This window comes from Dendropsophus ebraccatus, chromosome 3 (assembly GCF_027789765.1).
Source record: "Dendropsophus ebraccatus isolate aDenEbr1 chromosome 3, aDenEbr1.pat, whole genome shotgun sequence".
In the NCBI taxonomy this organism is placed as follows: domain Eukaryota; kingdom Metazoa; phylum Chordata; class Amphibia; order Anura; family Hylidae; genus Dendropsophus; species Dendropsophus ebraccatus.
Genome location: NC_091456.1, coordinates 66,423,732 through 66,447,943, shown reverse-complemented (window position 1 = coordinate 66,447,943; position 24,212 = coordinate 66,423,732). Strand labels below are relative to the sequence as shown.

The window sequence follows — 24,212 nt, the reverse complement described above, 5'->3', positions numbered from 1 at the left end:
GTTACTATGAGAATGGGTGACTACACAATTAGGCTACGTTCACACAGAGCAAAAGGGGCGGATTACGCGAGGAAATATTTCCGCCTGAAATCAACTGACGCTGAATTCCGAGCAGAATATAAGCAGAATGTAAGCAGAATCCCTGCGTATTCCGCTAGGAAAGTGTTCAGCTCGTAATCAGCTCTTGACAAATTCAGCGCGGAATACTCGAGGAATCCGCGCTGAATCCGCATGCATTCAGCGCTGAAATTCAGCGAGTATTTGGCGAGTAAACTAGACTATACCAGAATATATACTAGAATCCTCCCCCCCCCCCCCCCTTTTTTCCCCATTTCCGCGCTGATTCAGCGCGTAATTTCCGCTTGTATTACGCTTGTATTACGCGCTGAAACAGAAAATCAGAGCCCCATTGATTTGTATAGGCTTCCGCTAGCAGAAGAATGAACATGTTCATTCTTCTGGTGGAAAGCGGATTAGTTCAGTGTGGAAATTCCACCGTGTGAACTGCAGAGCAGAATTTCCAGTCAACACAATGGAAATTAGCTCTGCACCTATTTTAACGGCTGAAATTTCAGCGGTGATTCAGCGCAGAAATTCAGCTGCTTTTGCTCTGTGTGAACGAGCCCTAAGACTCTACCTTTTAACTTTCCATTTGTTAGGAAATCAGCATCCGTGAAAAGAAGACAAAAAACTGAGGGGGAGATTTATCAAAGGGTGTAAAATTTAGACTGGTGCAAACTGGTCACAGCAACCAATCACAGCTCCTCTTTACTTTAAATTTTACCCCCTTTGATATATCTCCCCCTAAGTGAATACAGAATGTTATAAAAGAGTAAAAATCATTGGCTGGAGATGTGTGTCTTCTGTGAACTCCGAAAAAAATAGGTGAAAGTTTTATTGGACAATGAAAACAGCTGGTGTATGCCAAATTTCCAGTATTTTACATAGGTAATGTTCATTTAGTGTTCATGTGAGATATATATATATATATATATATATATATATATATATATATATATATATATATTATAGGAAAGTTACATGCCATTGATCTAGTTGCTGTAGGTAATGTACAGCAGTTGCAGGAGTGTCTGACAGACCAAAGCCCTCTCAGCCATATATCTATGTGTAGCTCCCCTGGCAGCCCTCCAGACCCTCCAGAACTGTCATAGTGTTAGTGAGACTATATAAATGATGGTCCTTCCACAATTAATAAATACAGTCTGTGATTTATTTTCCCTCTCCAGCATATTAAGTGCAACGCACGTTCCATGATGTAGTTAAACAATAGTCAGAACATCTCTTTCTCCTTTATCTCGCTTGTTATTGAGACGGTGACACAAAAGCTGTGAATCAGCTCCCAGGTCTGGATGGTGTAAAGATAATATTCGCTGAAGTCAAGATAAGGGAAATATTTGGTCTAAGTGGCAATGGCAAGATACAAACTTACTGGAGTGTAATTGTAATGAAATAGTGCCAGTAGAAACATGCACATCCCCCTCACCCAAGCTGGCGTGATTTATGTGCGCTTCTGTTAAAACCTGCTTTACCCATGCTTCCTGCGTCTTTAAATATTACCTTACATGGCATTAGGAGTGAACCAAGCAGGACTTGTGTGCCACTTAAGTGCATGATACTGCAGTTTCTAAGGAGATCCTCTTTTATGCAAAGCCAGAAGGTATTTAATTAATGGACCAGGAACAAACAGACTCGTGTGAATAAAGAAGGGCGACTTTTCAAATACCATGAATTGTTAAGAAAAAAAAAAGAATTGCTTCTACGCTGAAAATGGAAGCTTTTCATTTGATTAAATTTGCAATGAATCAGGAAAGGAACTATCTGAATGAACAAAAAGACTTCTATACCACCAAATGTTAAATGGCGTACCATTCTAGTAGCATAAAGAAACAATGCTTTAGCAATTAGCCAGGACTGGGAAATATAATGCTCAGGCTAGGCCTATATACACCACTAGATGCCTACACAGAAGAAGACAACCAACAATGCCAGGACTCAGGAGCCACAAGCAGATTTCTGGAGACAATTTGCTCTAAGGATTTTTCCATTCCTGATATCGTTGTGTTATTTTTGTGTAGGGAAAGACCTAGCAGTTGTCACATAAAAGTTTATGACTTGCTTGGCAAACGTTATGAGAGTCATGTTCTTATCTCTGTTCACCATATAAAATAGATCAGTGCTTCTCAAAGTGTGAGGCGGGCCTCACCAGTGAGGCGCTCCCTGGTTGTTGGTGAGGCCCAGCTGGGGAGCTGGGGTTTTCACAAAGTAACTATGATCTGCACAGTCCTTTTGCTGTTTGCAGAAATCTCAATTTTAGCAACATTATTCATTTATTTTGTACTTAACATATTAGTATATAGAGCTTGGGAGATGGGTAAAAGGTAGCCCTAGCATTATTTTCAGCTTTTAAATGGACTTTTAACACAGATAGTGAGGCCCTGGCAACCTCTTAGTCAGTCTGGTGAGGCCCAGGCATTGCCTTGGTCTGTTGGGTGAGGCTCCACTAGAAAAAGTTTGAGTTTGAAAAAGTTTAGAAATTGATCATTTACAAAGCTGCATGTTCACAAACATCTTTACTAGACTAGCATTGCTTGCAGTGGGCTTCGAGGGAACCAGTCAGCACAGGTGTGCTGATGTGGTTCCCAGCAGCACAGTATGGATCTATTGTGCTGGTCCCCAAGGCTACTAGCCACGTCTGCAGCGGTTGCTTTACATCTGTGTTTTGTTTGGGCCCTGGAGGCTGGGAGAGGGGCGGCAACTAGTCATCTGTGCAGAGAGCCGTCTGTGACTAATCACAGCTCTCTGCCTGTCAATCATTCCCACAGCGCAGGCCAACAGGCAGAGTGCCCTGACTTGTCACAGATGGCTCTCTTCCCAGATGACTAGTTGCCACCTCTTTCCTGACCTCGCATGCTGGAATAAAATTTATTTTCCCCCGATGTAAAGCTACCACTGTAGACACGGCTGATGGCCCCTGGGAGCTGCACAGTAGCTCTATACTGTGCAGCTGGGAACCATATCAGCCCAATCGGGCTGATTGTTTCCCTTTAAATAGACACTGTAGTTTCAGCAAACTTTACCTAGATCATACCCATATACCTCCAATAGATATTGGCTAAATGTTTGGCCAAAAGCCATCTCTGTTGCTTACTTTATGTACATGAACATTTGTGTGATGTTAATGGGGACTGGGGAGGTAAGCCACTGCCAGACAGCTTAAGTGGGCCAAAAAAACTGGTTGGGTAATTGAACTCCAACATACCCAAAACCTTTTCTTCCCCACATCATGTGGAGTTGGAATAGCCATGTGGGGTTGGATGGGGGGAGGGTCAAGTGTATGGGGACTTTAACTGCACAGGCTGCCCTTAAAAATTTCTAGACATTCATTGTAATCTTGAGATCTGTACTAGAGATCAAACCAACAAAAAGAATGCTTGCCTTTAGAGCCGCGTGATAACAGTCCTGTAATGCTGTCAACAAGAACAGTCATGTCCGAAATGGGTCAGTATTTTTTATACGTTTTCTGCACAGTTTTTTTTATACCTTTTCTGGATCGCCAGTAAATGCGCTGGGCTCCAGTGCATGTATTTGTAGTGTCCTTACAAGATGTGACCCTTGGCTTTCTTATGCAATGGTTCCTTTACATCTAATAGCTGATATTTAGTGTGGCCTAGCTGCTTAACCCCATTGGTGTGGTACATTTAACTACCTAATGTAACAATGTCACAAGTTCCTTGAGATTTTCCTTGTGTATTGGCCATCTTCTTCTGTCCGTGTTGAGGACCATTTTTGTAAACGCAATCCAGAGGCTTCATGGTAGATTGGAATAGTTGTTTTCCTGCTCACTGCTGCCTATGAATGTTAGCCCACACATAGTGAAGTCAGTGGAACATACAGCCTTGCCAGATATCATTCAATTAAAGCTGCAATCAAACCGGGGTCATTGGGATCCCATGGAGCTTGGTCAAGGGTCAGCAGCAAGAGCTATGACTTTCTCAGCCAGGATGGCAAACCCAGGCTGCTTATAGATGAATACTTTGCAACAGAACAAATTATAGAATAATAGAATGGTACTTCCTTTCCTACACCATATCTCTACATGGTAGGGATGGGAGTTGAGAAGTGAAAACAATTTTAAAGAGTTCCCCCAAGCTAATAATGTTGGGAAACACCACCCTGGAGCCGCATGAGTCAGAACTGGCATAGCCCTGAGTTATATCCGAGAGATACTTGTAAAAAGCATTTCCCTGAATCCTCATTTTGTGCAGTTGTATTTTCACACAAATTGTCCGTTTTATAAATGTCTTTGAGAATTGTTATATAGTGAGTTTTATTCTTTGCAGTTTAATGTCATTGTGACTAATTGGAGTGATTGAAAGGTAATTTCCTTAAATGACCACATTAACAAGGTACAGAGATAGCCGCATATCTTTCATTGTGCCTCACTGATTATTAAAAAAAACACTAGAAATTCCAAAGTAAAAGTGCTTTGACTGTGTTTTCAATTACTTTAAGAAGACTGTGCAGCTGTTGGTTGCCCTAACCATCATAGGTAGAAATTAAGGGGGTACTTTTCAGATCAGCTGGTGTCAGAAATTTAGTAAATTACTTCTGTTTAAAAATCTCAAGTCTACCAGTACTTATCATCTGCTGTATGTCCTGCAGGAAGTGGAGTATTCTTTCCGGTGCTCTTTGCTGCCACCTCTGTCCATGTAAGAACTGCCGAAAGCAGGAGATGTTTCTGTGGGAACTTGCTACTGCTCTGTACAGTTCCTGCCATGGACAGAGGTGGCAGCAGAGAGCACTGTGTCAGACTGGAATGAATGCTGTATGCATTCCCCTTTAGTAGTGGTAGGGATGCATAGATAGGAAATTTTGGAACTTACTTGAATAGGGGGAAAGAATAGTTATCATCTAGCTTATCCCAGCATAGCTGATCACTATTTCCTGCACACCACTTAACCTAGGATAACTCACGGTGGTCAGTCACCGTAAGTCCTGGAGATGGAGATATGATACTGTGTAAATAACAATAGTAATAACAATAAGTGGCGGTCACAGCTGGAGGGTTCATCAAAAGTGTTAATGTTTCCTAAAGGAAGAAAAAAAGAAAAGAAAGAAAAAACAACAACGCACTCACCGTCTTTACAATTAAATGAGCCTTTGGTTTTCTACATTTTGTGCAAATTTACTGTGTATGCCTGCTAATATCATGAAATTATATGGTTAGAGATCTTCACTTTTCAGTAATTCTAATTCTAAAGTCAGCAATCAAACACTATTGTTGCCTAAATGACTTGCATACATTATCAGGGAATTTGGAATGTAGAGACTTGAATTCCAAGCCTAGTGCATTGTGAAGAAAAAACCCAGCATGGCACCAATAACCATCTGCCACTCTAGCCAGCTATGTGAATGTGCACTTTTCTGCAGAGAGTTATGAGAAAATATTTATTTAATTGTGTCACAAACAGCGGGAATCCCACACTCATGTATGTTTCACATACAGAACTACATGCTAACTCTTTTTTAAAAGTAAAAAAAAAAATGCTGGGGTCTGACCATTAAAAATCCAGTCCAATCTGTGGGCAGTATGTTACAGAGGAGGAGGAGCTCATCAGTTAGCAACCAATCACTGAGAAGGACCGCCCACTTGACTCTCAAGGTCAGAATAAGTAGTGGCTTAAGTATCGGTATGAGTATCCACACAAGTTGACTGTTCCTACCACTTGACCATGATGATAGACAGTGTTACAGTGGGTGTACTTGTGGAACATTACCCTATCTGTGAACTGCGTGAAAAGTTTAAAAATAATATTATATTTTCAAATCAATTGGGCAATAAGGTGACCTAGTCATGAGGGCACATGACCTAGTCATGCTTCTTCAAAGCCCCTTTTTCACGGGGCGATGTAGAAGAGCAAATGAGCCCTGTCAACGCTCGCTTACTTCTCATTCCCTGCATGCTGCCAGTGCTATTACACATGGCAGCAAGCAGGTAAGTGCAGGGGCGGCTGCGGGGCAGACGGGTGCCCGGGTGATCGCCTGGGCAGCCCATAGAAGATAGCGGCTGTCTGCTGCCGCCACCCGTACTCCACGGTTAGGCGGCAGCAGATTGTTGCTATCTCTGTTGTTTGTCTTTCAACATGTTGAAAGACAAACAACAGACAACGATCAGCTGACATCGTTCATGTCGGCTGACCGTTGTCTTCTATTACACAAGACGATTATCGGCTGAATACAGGTGATAATCATTTTGTGTAATAGGGCCTTAAAGGGGTTGGCCACTTTATAGTAAAATTGCTCAGTGTACAGTATTAGTAAGTGTACTCACTGTATATACTGACAGCAGCTTCCTGTGTACCTCATAGAGCTAATATCAGACTCCCCTCCTCCATCCTGGGCTGCCCTGCTCTGTGGTGTTTACATGGAGGAGCATATGACCAGGCCCCGCCCCCCAGTGTCCACCAATGAGCCTGTATATGTCTATGGAGAACACAGTGGACAGGTCATGGTCACATGCTCCTCCATGTCAGCCATTTTGTGGACTGAAACAAAACAGAGCAGGGCAGCCCAGCCTGGTGAAGGGGAGTCTGATTTTAGCTCTATGAGGTACACAGGGGGCTGCTGTCAGTATATACAGTGAGTACACTTACTAATACTTTGTACTGACCTATTTTACTAAAAAGTAGCCAACCCCTTTAAGTATAATTTTTAGAGTTCAGTTTTATAGTGTTAGTTGAGGGTATACTGTATTTCACTTCTATCCTATCCCTTTATGAACAGCAAAATGATGTAATTCAATGAGTATTACTCTTTAGGGACTGTTTCAGCTTTCCAGCCTTCTAGTTGCTTGACGAAGTTACATCCATGTGTGGGTAAGCTGTATAGAAACAGATGGTTATGCGGGCGAGTCAAGTAATACTATAAGGAGACCTGCTTTAATATCATTTTATTCCTCCTTCAGTATTGGATGGCACATTTAGTAAAATTTCCCTTGGCAGGGGAGGACTGTGAGAGAACGAGGGTCTGGCAGCGCTAGTAATCTCGGGCCTCTTCAGTCTGACATGAGATGCTGACTATAATCATGCCGAAAAATTACGATAGCAAGGGCTTTGACTCTGAAATGGAACAGAAGCATAAAGCAGGGTAGGACATGGCTGATATATCTGAATAGTTTGGTGCATTGTCCCCTATTTCAGAGCAGGCGTCGTATGAGTTATGGCCATGCAGCCTGTTGTGCCATAGATTTTATAGCACACATTTAGGAATGTTGTTGGCTCTACATAGCGAGAATCATCGCTGCACCTAAATTCATCTTAACATCATCCACTTATTTCAAAGGGACAAAAAGGTGGTATGACAGTCTGCCAAAAATTCAATTACCAGATAAAAATGTCACCGTGTGGTCAAAATAATTCATTCTGTTCATTAGAGGGAAGAAAAAAAAAATGTCATTTAATAGAAGCCCTGTTTAGTCAGCATTACAGGAATATCTGAAGAAAGTTGGCACTCGCCTTAGACAGCTTACATAGTATTATTTAGATGACTAAATGGGCTTAATTTAAAGCAATCTTTTAGTATTTATTCAAAAGGAGAATTTTTGCTTGTACGGTATAATGATGACTGTCGAACAGATTTTGAGCAGTAGGAAGAACACAAATGACAGACATATGGTAGTACTTCGTAGCCCAAGAGAAAACAGACAAAAAAAGGATCTGTTGAAAATATTTCACATTTCATCCAGCAAAGTGAGTCACGCTCCTGCTGGAGAAGAGAAATCATCTTAGTTTGAGGGTTTAACCAAAGTGGTGCTAAGTGGTAAAACATTTCTTCCATTGTATAGCAAGGACAATGGGAGGAGGAGGAGGAGGTCAGTGCCTCATAATAAGACAACATCCACTTCAGTTATAAGTAGCTTAAGGCCCAGATCACATCATGTTTTTGATTACATTTAGCATATACACCAGCCTAGACATCTGATGTGTAAGTTAGGCCTTGTTCCTACTGTATCACTCATATTGTGCATATTTATGTATTATGCATCATATATACATATAGTATGTTTCATTGTCTTTTAGTCAATATGGGCCATAGTTCACACTTTGAACTATGGAGGATATTTATCAAACATGGTGTAAAGTGAAACTGGTTCAGTTGCCCCTAGCAACCAATCAGATTCCACCTTTCATTTTCCAAAGAGTTTGTGAGGAATGAAAGTTAGAATCTGATTGGTTGCTAGGGGCAACTGAGCCAGTTTCACTTTACACAATGTTTGATAAATCTCCCCCTATGTGCCTATTTTTTTTAGGTGTGTATTTTAAATATGTGGCAATAAGTGACAGGTCATTTATCCAATGTGGAAAATAAACGTAGAGTGGAAAATACGTGGCAGATATGTGAGGCTACCCTCTGCTGTCTATCACCCATACCCTAGTATGGAATACATTTACTGGATACATGGCTAGCTTTTTGTAATGTATCTGTGGTACTCTTTCGCCATACTACGCAATCTAAGGCAATGGACTCATTTAGCATTAATGTTGTCAGCTTTCCCAGAATGAGCATTAAATAGAAACAAATAACGTGATGTGAACAGGTCCCTAGTTGAGCAGCTCTCCAACTACTACTACTACTGCTACTTACTAATAATAATAATTATAATAATCATAGTAGTTACATATTACCTCAGCATTGTATGTATACACAATGAATTCTGTATAAATCAATTCTTCCATGCAGTAAAGAGGCAACCTAAAGGTTAGGTCAAGATAAGGCCTTCTTCCATTACCTTTAGAAGAATAGCTAATATAACTCCGATTGATTGTAGTGGGTTCAATTGCTATACTTGGTTTTCCAGCACATTCTAGAAATGAATTGATAGCATAGATTCTCATAGATTTCAGTGGGTTCCTTGCATAATTTCTCCTCACCACAACTATTGAGGGATACAGCCAATATGGACTTTCGCCAACGATGAATGGCACATCTATATTCTGCAAAGTTAAATTAACTGGATGTAAACCTGCCTGGGATAAACATAGATTTATTCTATAATAATAAATATTAGAAATAATAAGAAAGAAAGTATTAAGATACTATTAAGAAAATATTAAGATAATAAGAGAACAAATAATAAAGTCAGAGTAGATGGACCATTTAGTCTATTTCTGCTGTGCCTGTGTTTCTATGATATGTTCACTTGCGTTGTGAAATGGGTTGCCAAGGATATGAGGGTCAATTATGACTAGCCAAGCTGCCAAGAGACTATTTGATGTCAACTAGCTGGTAGTAAAAACTTTTGTGGGTATCAGTAGAAGACAACTTAAAGTGATACTGTCACCCTACTTATTCTATGGGCGGTACTGTGCAGTGGACAGTGTCACCTAGGTGGGGCTTAACTGCATTTGTGTCCCCTCTTCCCAGGGGAGGGAAGGCCCAATCACCATGAAGCTCCACCTAGGTGACTCTGCCAATGATTAATTTAAGTGATTTTAGAGCAGAAATAAGATATATTCAAGTTTTATACAGGTATATATCAAATGTGAAAGCAAAAGTTTTTCCGCTGCTACTCCGTATATGCTTTACTTGCTGTGGATGGTGCGGAGAACTGCACATAGAGTAAGGAGGTGACAGTATCACTTTAAATATTAGAGGTTTTATTTATTCCTTATCTATGTGATCTTATCATTACGCTGTATCCCCTATCTATGTGATCTTATCATTACGCTGTATTCCTTATCTATGTGATCTTATCATTACGCTGTATCCCCTATCTATGTGATCTTATCATTACGCTGTATTCCTTATGTATGGGATGTTATCATTACACTGTATACCTAATCTATGGGATGTTATCATTACGCTGTATACCTTATCTGTGGGATGTTATCATTACACTGTATACCTAATCTATGGGATGTTATCATTACGCTGTATACCTTATCTGTGGGATGTTATCATTACGCTGTATACCTTATCTATGTGATCTTATCATTACACTGTATACATTATCTATGTGATCTTATCATTACGCTGTATACCTAATCTATGGTTATCATTACTCTGTATCAGTATTTATTTAGAGATGTCATTTTTATTCAGCTTTCTGATAAGCTTTGCCTATTTCAACCAGTATTTCTTGCCCTGTAAAATATACTGGTCATATACCGCACAGTTTTCCCAATGTAAACTCTGGTGTCAGGCAGACGCTAAGGAACAAGTTCTACTGTATGAAAAGCCTTTGTATTCTTCTCTCAGTGCTATTTCTAGCAGCTCCATCTGCCAGTGGTCCTATGTCTTGACATCTTTTTGTTCTGCTTATATGACTACAAAATAGGCTGCCTCCTACAGTAAGTGTTTGTCAGAGTCTTTGGAGATTTTCTTCCTCGCTTACAATACTCTTCTGTGTTAAGGTAAATTAAAGATGGTCTGGAAGCTTTGGGGATTACTGGATCAATGCACATCACTTTACATAACATTTTCATCAATGGATTCTTGGTTATGCTTAGAAGCTATTTTCTTATGCTTAGCTTATAGCTTGTTTATATTGTACAACTGCTGTCTGGATCCAGTTCACATTAAGGCGCAATGAAGATTGGGAGCAATTTTCATTACTGCCTGTTATCTGTCACAGTCTCTGAATTATTTTGCCGGACGTAAGGAGAGAAGGAAATGGATACAAGCAAATTTTAACCTATAGCCATTTTCCTCTGTTAGAAAAGCATTAAAAGGATGGAATAAGACTCATCTGAAAGGCTTTTTTCTTAGAATGTCATTTTAACACAGAGTATACAAATTGTCTTGTTCCACGAGTTTTGTTTGTAAAAAAAAATTGTAGTTTTAGTTTAATCTGCAAATATACATTTTACATTGTCATAGATGAAAAATTTCCAGGGTGTTGACGAAATTAGATTATTTTCTGATGACTTTTTTGAAGAATGTATGTAACAGCTATTTGGCTGGAAAATCATAGTAAAGTGATGAATGTAAAATGGAAACAAACGATAAACATCAAATTATTTCTTCTAATACATAAACCATGTGCACAGTTTATCTGTCTCATTAAAGAGGGAGCCCCCACTGGCACTGGAGGACCATCTGTCACCTGTTGACAACATTGACTACTGCAACATGTATGTGTGGGGTAGCCATTAAAAAAAAAAAAATCAAATTTTTCAATTAGGTGTTTAGCAGTCATGTGGCAAAACTTACCTTATGCTATCACTTGAAACATTGCATGAATTAAACTGCACGTTAAAGGGGTTATCCAGACTTTAAAACAGCATAACTGTTGTTTCCAGTTTGGGTAAGGTTTTAAACTTCCATCTGAAATTAATGGAGCTTATACCATCAGATTTTTACATTAGTAGATTGGCGCTGGGACGGGGATGCCGGTGTCGCGGTCCTTTTTTGGAACCTCCGCCTGGGTACGGTGCTGGTCTGTTCCCGGTCACGGCCCAGCCGAAGCACTGCAGCTGTGTCACAGAGGGGAGGCAAAACGTCACACTGGGAACTGGTGGGCCTGCCTCCAATGCTTTAGGCCGGGCCGGTGACAGGGAATAGACTGGCGTCGTGTGCGGGAACTGGGCCATGATTAAAAAAAAAAGGGGCACAGCACCGGCATACCCGCCTCAGCACCAGTCTATTGATGTAAAAATCTTACGTGATGTGCCTGGTGGTACATTCACTTTAATTGCAAAACCACACCCAAACTAGAGACAAGAGTCTTTATGTTTTATGGAAGATGGCAGCCATGTTTTTTTTAAATCCTGGATAACACTTCTAAGGGGGTAGAACAGTATCTTTCAGCTCTAATCTTCAAGACCCCCCCCCCCCCCGTCTTTAACAAGTCTTGATTTGAGGATACATACAAAGGTCACCTTGTGATGCTTAATGCATACCATAGTAATATAACCTTAGAAATACTGACATACTCCTTGGGGATCGGGGTTTACAAATGATGTTTTGCCTTTCTCATAGAGGTCACATTCAATTCACATGCCCAGTCCTCGCTGCTTGCCCCTTTCTGGTCTCTGTATAGAATATTCCAACAGCATCCGTGTGTAATCAGATTTGCGTCTTTTTGATCATCAGGAAAGACTTGAGGATTTGAATCTGTAGTCTGGAGGAAAGAAGGGAAAGGGGAGACATAATCAAAACCTTTAAACATGTTGAAGGACTAAATAAGTTTCAGCAGAAAAGTGTTTTTAGAAAAGGAAAAAAAAAAACCTCAAGAACAAGAGGACACAATGAGAGGTTAGTTAGGGTAAAGATCTGAAGCCACCTGAGAAAATATTACTTTACTGAAAGAGTTATAAGTGGTTTGTGAAACTGCAGTAACAGAATGTAAACCTTCCTGGGATAAACATATATTTATTCTAAGATAATAGGAAGGGAAATACTAAAAGGGCAGATTAGATGGACCCAGTGGTCTTTTTCTATTGACAATCTTCTATGTTTCTATATTCATCCCAATGGAGACCAGTAAGTGGTAAGCAGAAGGGACTGGGCACAGTCAGAACAACATTGTCGGGGATCAGCAGCTTATTGCTTTGTTAATAAAACACTTTACACCCCCTTTAAGAAGACAATGTACATCTGCCACGGCTTTGCACTTACTAGGCTGAGCTAATATTTGTGCTCTATAAACTTAGGAGATGTCTTTTCTCTTTTTTTGAAGCTAATAGCTTTGGGTTGAGCATGTAATACCTAATCGTGGAGGAATGCTATAGGCACATCTCATCATTTATTTAGACAGGCTATATTTAGTACTATTTTTATGACTTTTCTTGTGAGTAGAATAATTAATATACTATTGATTGATATCCACTGACATCATTATTCTACAATCCTTCTTACAAGTAAATCCGTGCAGGTTATGACCTGCAAACATCTTGTAGAGATTTACCTATGCATTCCATGTACGGTGGATTTTCAATAAAGCAGAATTGATAAGGTTGTTGTGTCATTGTGTCATTCACCTGCATGTATGGAAAACATACTAATTTAACACTAAAGAATATCTATTGAAGTGTATACATTATTTGTATAACATTGCTTGCTTTGCACATCTGAAATACATACATTTAGTGAATCTTGAAATGTACTATAGACATCTGTATCCCGCACCATCTACACAACGTTGTCCTATTAGCTCTTAACCAAAATCTAACTATGGCTGTATAGTAAGTATTTGTTGGGAAGCTACATTTTAAAGCGACTCTGTACTCACAATCTGACCCCCCCAAAACCGCTTGTACCGTGAGATATCTGCTTTTACTCCAAGATCTGTCCTGGGGTCTGTTCGGCAGGTGATGCAGTTATTGTCCTAAAAAACAACTTTTAAACCTGCCGCCCTGTGTCAAATTGGCGTGGCGTGGCCAATGTATTTGATTTAAAACCAATCCTAGTTCTATTGTTCTATTTTAAGAACTACATTCTCCTCTGATAGCTTTGAACTATGTGCACAATATCTATGGTATGTTTTAATTCATTCTGTGCTAATAGATATAGGTGAGATCTCTTTGTTACTTTATATATGTTTGCATTTTATTTTGTGAAGAACAGTTTGCCCTTGCTAAGAAACTTAATCTGCATTGCTTACAGTGATGTTCCATATCCTTACTTTACCTTGGTGTATACGGCAGAGTACAGTAATTCTGTCATCAATCACTTGTACATTCTGCCATAACTGTGTTACTGTACATACATCAGTTCATGGAATTAGCACATTGAGCACTGTGATGTTCCCACTCTTGAGCGAGAGTCTCAGCTCCTATGAATGCTCCTCAGATCTAATCTACGGAATTTATGTCCGACGGATCAATAATGTTACTTGTGATATGATTACAACATTGCTTCTTTGACCGAAGCCAAGAAACCATTGATGAATATGTTATTTAAAGTAATATGCAATGGTCTAGTATCTAGACTATATTTAAAGGAAACATGTTACCAGGAAAGAAGTAATTTACCAGGAGATGCCCCCGTAATGTGGCAGAATTGGGCACATCCAGACTGCAGAGCCTCCTACAGACAGGATAGTCGCTGGGCACATATGCCTTTCTTATTTGTCAGCCCTGTCAGCCACTTGGCAGAGGCATGCTTCTTTTTTAGCTCTGATGTGTACTAGTATCTACTTGTTTGGCTGTCAAGAGGATTATACAGATGCCCTAAAGTTAATGTGTACTAGTGCCTACTTACGTAGCTGTCAAGGGTATTGTATATGTGTTCACATAGATCAGATGTTTTTTTTTTTGCCTGATGAAAAGTAGTGTACTTTGTGCACCTGTCCATGCCACACAGTGTTCTCTTTCTGGCTCGGTAAAATGTCTGACATAAAATCTAATGCCATCAAACACTAAACTGACCCTCCAGCCACTAGTAAGAACTTTAGGCTGAAAATATGTGAATTGTCTGTAACAAAAAACTTTTGATTTACCTTTATGTGCATGCTTGATGGCTGCAGCGAGCACGCAATTACCTGTGTGGTACACCCTTATGATGGTAATTATTGAGTTACTAAGTCTTTGCTCCCATTTGGATGGCTCTCTATTGGTATGTTTTATAGTATTTGTCACCGGTTCCATTACTGTCACCGCTATTGTTTGCTGAAAAGCTAAAACATCATGAAAATAAAACGCTGATCGGCTGTAAGTAAAGTGAGATACCTTTTTTTTCTGTTTAGAGTTTTTTGTACGCCTAAAAGAAAGCTAGCGACTGCTGAGCGTGTTTCAGTGATTGTTGTGTATTCCTTCAGCTCTGTGTAATGCTGCTATAAACGCTTTCATCTCCCAGTCATCTGTCAGCATGTCTGTCTTGCCTGTTTACCTCTGTCTCTCATTTCACTATACGACAATTCATGGCATTAAATTAAATTTATCAGTCATATGTCTGCTCTACATTTCCAGAATTTCCATCTCTGCTGTGTGATTTCTGTAGCAGCGCCAGTAGCCAAGAAGTAGAAAATGAGGATGTGTGCCTTGGTTTAGATGGCATTAGAGCGGCGTGGTGTACTTCCCATCATTAATTGTCATTACGTTTGCCTGACTTGTGACACCTGTATACCTTGTGTACGCATTTCTCGTCTCAGATGTTAATTTTTTTTTTTTTTAATGGTTTATTTTCTTACCGTTTTCTAAAGCACGCCACATTTAATTTATTATCTGTAGATTTATTCTGGGGTTTAGTCCTCACTACTCTTTATAAAAGCAAAATTTAAATGAACACACAGTTAAACCCAATTACGCCATGGCTAAATGTACTCGAATGTGATCCATTTAAAATAATAGTCTTGAGATTGCAGAGAAGTGCATTTTTCCAGTAATTTATACATTTCTCGGTGATTAGTTCAATTCCCAGAGACATGTTTAATCGCCATTTAAAATAATAATGCGCTAAATAATATGCTTTATAGTGTTTATTGATTTGGACAGCAATCTTATCATTAAAACCACTGGAGCTTATTCTGCGCGCCTGTGTTGACTTCCATGATCTAAATAAAGCAATAATTGTATAGACAAGGTACTAAGTGCAAAATCAGTGTTACAAAAACATGTCATTCTGATAGAGGCATTCACATAAGAGTCGGGAACCACAGTGGGAATGGCTGCTCCTTTATAGCCGTTTCCTCTATTATGTTAGGAATTAGTATTCATCTTTAATACTTTCTGCTACAGCTTTGTTTCTCCTTTTTTATATCATTGAATTACTTTAAAGGCATTTACATAATGTCACGGGGTAGTCAAGCTGATAACATTTATCCAATCTACTGTATAGTCAGTAAATATTAGAGTCATGGTAATTGACCTCCAGGATGCCTATTATCACTAGGGACCCCAGTCTACAATGATAGTGAAAAAGTGGTGGTGAAGGATTTATGCAGCTAATCCATATAACTTATGTATAGTGCTATTCAGTACAGTAAAAAAAAAAGTATAGACGCCAAACATATGCCAGAATAACATACTTTGGATAACGTCCATGAATCAGCATATGTGCTGGGACGTGCTCTCGATGCATGCCACAAGAGGCAATGTGCACGGAGCTATAGTAGGCACACTTTCAACAAACTTTGCATAAATTAATAGTACAATCAAATAAAAGAAACTGTAAGATATCAGAGAAAATTCACAGTTCATTCAATATACTGCAAAATCCATCTTGAGAGTTGAGGCAGAACATCAGAGGGATCAGATTAAATGCTGCTATGAGAGGAGGGAGAATAGCTGGAGAGGGCATATATTAAAATTAGTCAAACAAGAAAAATCCTGTCTTTTTTCATAGGGGTCTGGCACGCTAAAACTGGTAGAGATGCTCATGTCAAATGTTTATGGTCAGGTCGAGCATTGGAAGCAAACCATGGCATAGTATATTTCTTCCTAACAACAATCATCGGATTGCAGGAAAGTGATGGCCATTTCAGCAGTTGATTCAGGTCACAGAATGACTACTTTCATTCTTCCCATTTTCCATGTACAGTGGTTAATCTTCTTGAAGTCAGTAAGATTGTTGCTCTGGTATAATCCCGGAAAACGATCCGTACCATTCTCCTCCTAGTGCCTATCTAAAGTGAAGCATAGGGCTGTAGAAAGTGTAAGATTTACTGTCTTCTATTCAGAGATATTATGGTCACTCCACAAATCTGTATTAGGCCTTGCACATACACTATAACATTTTCTGCAGAAAGGAATTACAAGTACTTTTGAAAAGTCAGCGCTGGAATCCATTCATCATCGCTCCCATATTGTTCAGAGTAATAAATTGTTTGTAAGCTTTCTGAATAGGCAGGATGAGATGTCTTCTGATGGTGCCGCTCAGGAAATTGATGTAGGACATATAAAAGGAGAAGGGAACATCAAGGCTTGCTCCAGAGCAACACATCAAAATTCACTGTAGGTGGATGGGTGATTGGTAGTAAAATTACAGGTTTATTTTGTAAAAAAAACACAGTAAAGGTTGCAACAAAAGCAAACTAAATTGAGTAAAATATAGGGAAGGACAATAGTGACAAGAATGTAGAGACAGCTTTGTTGAAGGAAATCACTATAAATAACAAAGGGAGCGCTCTGATAGGTTTTATATGGAGACATCCTTTTCTACACAGAGAATAGAGCAGGACAGCATAATGATGCGTCTGCATTTTGCACAAGGTTGTGTCGAAAATGCCGTAAAGTTTCACCGTTTTTACATCAAATTGTTTGTCTTCTTGATTTAGCGATGCTGCCCTTTGTACTGTAGCTTGGAAATCCTTAATTATGTTTAAGACTGGGTTGATACTTACATTAAGGTTGAAAAAGTTTTTTGCAAGATGTAACCGTATACCCCAGATGTTTGCCACCTTGTGCCTAAATAATTTCATACAGATGGTCCTTCCTTACCTTTCCTCATGACTTAAAGTGGACCTGTCAGCAGCTTTTTGTGTAGAATAGGGCTTCCAACCCTGAATCAGGAGATGTAACTCTGATTTAAATCTGTTGTTCCAGTGCAGAGATACAAGCTTTAGAAGTGTTATGCAAATTAGGAGATGAAGCCCATAGGGTGTTCCTCTAAGATACAAAAGCCAAGCAACATTCAGCCACTTCTTTTCTAACCAACTCCAAAAACCTGCATGACTGAAGCCTGGAGCCTGAATGTTACTTTAGGGTATAAACCCACACACCGTATAAGCAGCGTATTTACTGCTGCGATACGCAGCAAATACGCAGCAAACACGCAGCAAATACGCAGCAAAAACGCAGCAGATTATATCTAAATAACTGAACACAGCATCAAATCTGTACCAACAAATCTGCTGCGTATTTGCTGCGTATCTGCTGTGTATATGGTGTGTGGGTTTGTACCCTTAGTCTGCAAAAAGATACGGACAGGTCTGTTTTAATATACCCAATATATGTGTCCAGAGACGACTAGATTAGAAAAACAACAACAACATGATTTTGAGAGATTGTGTATGCTTCATGCATCTATGTGTTTTTCCACCCAGTGATACTGCTGTGAACTGCAGCTTGTTCAGGTCTTTGCCAGCATGGCACAATATTATATTGAATTTGTATGATTTTACTGATTTGCATCTGTATTTCAATAAGCATTAGGGTGTCCTATGAATATAAATCGCCTAAATAGTGGCTGCTCAGCAACTGTAAACCGAACGGTGAATGCAATATTTGTAATTGCCCTTTACCTATAATTGTTTTTTGACAATGTATAGTTGTAAAGTTGTGGGTGTCGGTGGGTATAATACATACATTTTGTGCTTTTGAAAAATGGGTCTGTCTCGCTACGATGAAGCTGTATTGTAAAGATTCCGCCCAGATCTCACTTTCCTGAAGTGGAATCTACCTAATCAGAGTTTGCCATTTAATTTATTGAAAGAGCTGACAAGGCTAACAAGGTTACAGACTGAGAGAAAAACATTGCTCAGTTTTATCCATCTGGGTATTAAATTACAAGCCCTGATGGTGGATAATAGAATTTAGAAGAAAATCTAACAAGCCAATAGGCAGAGGAAACTTATCTAGGTTTTTTTTTTGATTGGAAAACCACATTGTAGCTTGCCAAGTCTTGTTGACGTACCATATAAAGCATGTGCAGTTAGTTCAATAACAGCTGTCTTGGTCAGACAGTATGCAGGTATATTATGTTCTACAGTCTAGCCAAACTGGATTTTTACTATAATACTAGTCAATCCACATAAAGCAACAGGATAATGTGGAAGATATAGTTTCTTAAGATTGTCTCCTGATGTCCTATCTGAGAATGGAAGCTGAAGAGCGGAAATGTGTTGATGGATGTCAGCCACTTTGCCTTTTTCATTTACCTAATACAAGTTGCCATCAGGGGAGCCTAAAGGGACTTCTTACAACAAACGTTCTTAAGTTTTCAAATGAGGCTTACTCATATATTTTAAATGGGCCATGCCATGATGACAGCTTATCACCTTTCCACTCCCCCATATCCTAATTGATGGAATTCCCAGTGATAAAACCCTTAACGGAAATGGCAAATCTGAGTTCTCTGTATGAATATGTTCCTATGAGACTGTTCTAGACATGGTAGTTACAGATGGGCACAACATTTTGCAATGTCTCTATAAGACAAAAGGTTGACTCCACGCTTTTTGGATTATTCTACAATACTTGCTGCTTTGTAAAAAAAAAAAAAAAAAAAACTTTCCTTTACAATATAATCATCACTTTTTTTTTTAACAGAACCATAGTTTGTGTGAGAAGGCAAAAGGTCTTCCGGGGTGATATAGAAGAAAGTCACATGCACTTATTAGTAGGCATGGTGTCAGCACAAATCGCAGCCGTACAGATGAGAAGTACATTTGTGTGTCATTATCAGTGAGGTGGTATTTGAATTCAAAAGATGTGATAAGGTCAATTAGTGTTCATAGAGAAAAAAGCCCAGGGACAGACAGAGAATTCACCCACCCCAAGACTGCACACGGATATTATAGAGATGTTTTCTAGCCAATGAACTTACCACGTCTATTGAGTTGTAAGCTGTTTGGACCTTGTTTTCAGTACATATTTCTGATTTGGAATAGTTTAAAATAGTTTGTTTTTAGTCTACACTAGAAAATGAACCCGGCGCTGCCCGGGTATAAAGTGTCAGTGTCCTGTATACCTGCAGGGTCGTATTTACCATTAGGCACCCATGGTCTGGTGTGTAGGGTAGCACCTTGCAGAGGGGCAGTACCCTCCTGTTCAGACTTGCCAGAAAATCTGGTGTCTTTTCGAGGGGGGTATTGCGGTATTGGTCTGGTATAGCGGTGTTTTCCATTCACAGTATAGCGGTATTGGTCAGGTCTGGTATGGCAGTGTTATTCAGTCACAGTGTGTCGGTATTGGTCATGACTGGTATGGCGGTGTTATCCAGTCACAGTATGGCGGTATTGGTCAGGTCTGGTGTGGCTGTGTTATCCAGTCACAGTATGGCAGTATTGGTCAGGTCTGGTATGGCAGTGTTATTCAGTAAAGTGTGTCGGTATCGGTCATGTCTGGTATGGCGGTGTTATCCAGTCACAGTACGGCGGTATTGGTCAGGTCTGGTGTGGCGGTGTTCTCCAGTCACAGTATGGCGGTATTGGTCAGGTCTGGTATAGTGGTGTTATCTAGTCACAGTATGGCGGTATTGGTCAGGTGTGGTATGGCAGTGTTATCCAGTCACAGTTTGGCGGTATTGGTCAGGTGTGGTATGACAGTGTTATCCAGTGACAGTATGGCGGTATTGGTCAGGTCTGGTGTGGCAGTGTTACCCAGTCACAGTATGGCGGTATTGGTCAGGTCTGGTATGACAGTGTTATCCAGCACAGTATGGCGGTATTGGTCAGGTCTGGTGTGGCAGTGTTATCCAGTCACAGTGTGGCGGTATTGGTCAGGTCTAGTATGGCAGTGTTCTCCAGTCACAGTGTGGCGGTATTGGTCAGGTCTGGTATGGCAGTGTTATCCAGTCACAGTATGGCGGTATTGGTCAGGTCTGGTATGGAGGTGTTACCCAGTCACAGTGTGGCAATATTGGTCAGGTCTAGTATGGCAGTGTTCTCCAGTCACAGTGTGGCGGTATTGGTCAGGTCTGGTATGGCAGTGTTATCCAGTCACAGTATGGTTGTATTGGTCAGGTCTAGTATGGCAGTGTTATCCAGTCACAGTGTGGCGGTATTGGTCAGGTCTGGTATGGAGGTGTTACCCAGTCACAGTATGGCGGTATTGGTCAGGTCTGGTATGGAGGTGTTACCCAGTCACAGTATGGCGGTATTGGTCAGGTCTGGTATGGCAGTGTTATCTAGTCACAGTATGGCGGTATTGGTCAGGTCTGGTGTGGCGGTGTTACCCAGTCACAGTTTGGTATACCTGTCCTGTAGTGCCCTGTATATACATGTACTGTATAGATGGAGTAGGGGTTCCTGTATACATGTACAGTATTGATGGAGTAGGAGGTCCTGTATATACATGTACTGTATAGATGGAGTAGGGGGTCCTGTATACATGTACAGTATAGATGGAGTAGGGGGTTCTGTATATATATGTACTGTATAGATGGAGTAGGGGTTTCTGTATATACATGTACTGTATAGATGGAGTAGGGGGTCCTGTATATATATGTACTGTATAGATGGAGTAGGGGGCCCTGTATACACATGTACTGTATAGATGGAGTAGGGGGCCCTGTATATACATGTAGGGGGTCCTGTATATACATGTACTGTATAGATGGAGTAGGGGGTCCAGTATATACATGTACTGTATAGATGGAGTAGGGGGTCCTGTATATACATGTACTGTATAGATGGAGTAGGGGGTCCTGTATATACATGTACTGTATAGATGGAGTAGGGGGTCCTGTATATACATGTACTGTATAGATGGAGTAGGGGGCCCTGTATATACATGTACTGTATAGATGGAGTAGGGGGCCCTGTATATACATGTACTGTATAGATGGAGTAGGGGGTCCTGTATATACATGTACTGTATGGATGGAGTAGGGGGTCCTGTATATATGTACTGTATAGATGGAGTAGGGGGTCCTGTATATACATGTACTGTATAGATGGAGTAGGGGGTCCTGTATATACATGTACTGTATAGATGGAGTAGGGGGTCCTGTATATACATGTACTGTATAGATGGAGTAGGGGGCCCTGTATATACATGTACTGTATAGATGGAGTAGGGGGTCCTGTATATACATGTACTGTATACATGGAGTAGGGGGTCCTGTATATACATGTACTGTATAGATGGAGTAGGGGGTCCTGTATATACATGTACTGTATAGATGGAGTAGGGGGTCCTGTATATACATGTACTGTATAGATGGAGTAGGGGGTCCTGTATATACATGTACTGTATAGATGGAGTAGGGGGTCCTGTATATACATGTACTGTATAGATGGAGCAGGGGGCCCTGTATATACATGTACTGTATAGATGGAGTAGGGGGCCCTGTATATACATGTACTGTATAGATGGAGTAGGGGGCCCTGTATATACATGTACTGTATAGATGGAGTAGGGGGCCCTGTATACATGTACTGTATAGATGGAGTAGGGGGCCCTGTATATACATGCACTGTATAGATGGAGTAGGGGGTCCTGTATATACCTGTACTGTATAGATGGAGTAGGGGGTCCTGTATATACCTGTACTGTATAGATGGAGTAGGGGGTCCTGTATATACATGTACTGTATAGATGGAGTAGGAGGTCCTGTATATACATGTACTGTATAGATGGAGTAGGGGGCCCTGTATATACATGTACTGTATAGATGGAGTAGGGGGTCCTGTATATACCTGTACTGTATAGATGGAGTAGGGGGTCCTGTATATACCTGTACTGTATAGATGGAGTAGGGGGTCCTGTATATACATGTACTGTATAGATGGAGTAGGAGGTCCTGTATATACATGTACTGTATAGATGGAGTAGGGGGTCCTGTATATATATACATGTACTGTATAGATGGAGTAGGGGGTCCTGTATATACATGTACTGTATAGATGGAGTAGGGGGCCCTGTATATACATGTACTGTATAGATGGAGTAGGGGGCCCAGTATATACATGTACTGTATAGATGGAGTAGGGGGCCCTGTATACATGTACTGTATAGATGGAGTAGGGGGCCCTGTATATACATGTACTGTATAGATGGAGTAGGGGGTCCTGTATATACCTGTACTGTATAGATGGAGTAGGGGGTCCTGTATATACCTGTACTGTATAGATGGAGTAGGGGGTCCTGTATATACATGTACTGTATAGATGGAGTAGGAGGTCCTGTATATACATGTACTGTATAGATGGAGTAGGGGGCCCTGTATATACATGTACTGTATAGATGGAGTAGGGGGTCCTGTATATACCTGTACTGTATAGATGGAGTAGGGGGCCCTGTATATACATGTACTGTATAGATGGAGTAGGGGGCCCTGTATATATATGTACAGTATAGATGGAGTAGGGGGCCCTGTATATACATGTACTGTATAGATGGAGTAGGGGGTCCTGTATATACATGTCCTGTATAGATGGAGTAGGGGGTCCTGTATATACATGTACTGTATAGATGGAGTAGGGAGTCTACCAGTTATTACTGTGGATGTTGTGAGGCAGCTTCCCTAGCAACCATTGCTCCCTGTGAAAATGAAAGCAGTAATCCTATTGGTTGCTAAGGCTCCAACTGCCGTGTCTGCTGCAGCTAATTATATCACCTGTGTTTGCAGTGAGGAGATTTTCCCATTCATCTCTATGAGGCCCTCTCTTTCCCCTCCCCCTCCCCTCCTGTACATCTGGCGGGTACGGGACCTTCGCAATAACCTTCCCGGGCACCCAATGTATCTGTGTGCCAAATTTGGGGTCAAACGGTTCAGGCGTTTGGAAGTCTATAGAGGACAGACAGACAGAAGGACAGACAGACAGACAGACAGACTTTGATTTTTATGATATAGATAGTATATATAAGGAGTCTGTAAGTCACCATAAGTTCGGTTGTGAAATACAGTCACATTTAGATAATGAGGGACATTTACTAAGGAGTCCAATGTGTGCGACTATTGTGGGTTGGTGTTTATTTTATTCCAATATATTGTGTGATTTGTGGAAAAGTCACAGTTTCATAGTAAATGCATCAAAGTAAAAAGTCACAAAAAAAGTCGCAAACAAATTCATCTAACCCGATGTAAGTCTGCACCAATTTTAACATTTACCAACCATTAGGGTTACAACCATTAAGATTAAAACCATTAAAAGTACTAATTACTAATTATAACATTTTGTTTTAGTAAAACATTTGCTCAGTGTCTCTTCTACAGTCTCCTTGTTTTCATGCAAAGTACAGCTTGCCCTGTTCCTTTCTGTTTCCAGCCTCTATCTGTCCTTCCTGAACTGACTTTTAAGCTGATTCATGACCAGATGAAAAAAAAATGATGTGTTCATAAATTAGCTCAGAAGTCTGTTCAGAGGAAAAGAGATAAGGGCTGCAAACAGTCCATCCAGGCAGCTTCGGTGATGGCCTTCAATGTGGAAGTGACAGAGCAGCCTGCATATGTGAAAACAAAGAGGCTGTAGAAGAGAAACTGATCAAAAGTTTTCATGAAGACCTTTAAAGAAAGTGCTTTTTTTGTCCTATAGTAAGTATAAAATTAGCATAGTATTTAATAAAAAACATTCAAAGCTGTCCATA

General features: G+C 40.3%; 1 protein-coding gene and 1 long non-coding RNA gene across 9 annotated transcripts in view; one reads left to right on the top strand and one right to left on the bottom strand.

Moving 5' to 3' along the window:
• PTPRD (protein tyrosine phosphatase receptor type D) overlaps nucleotides 1–24,212 on the top strand; it is a 302,382-nt gene that overhangs the window by 9,300 nt on the left and 268,870 nt on the right. The window lies entirely within an intron of this gene.
• On the bottom strand, nucleotides 6,983–19,625 carry LOC138787138 (uncharacterized). Its single transcript, XR_011362307.1, has 4 exons — nucleotides 19,507–19,625; nucleotides 11,951–12,142; nucleotides 8,810–9,014; nucleotides 6,983–7,139 (listed from the first exon to the last, which is right to left on the bottom strand). It is a non-coding gene; the product is annotated as an uncharacterized lncRNA (long non-coding RNA).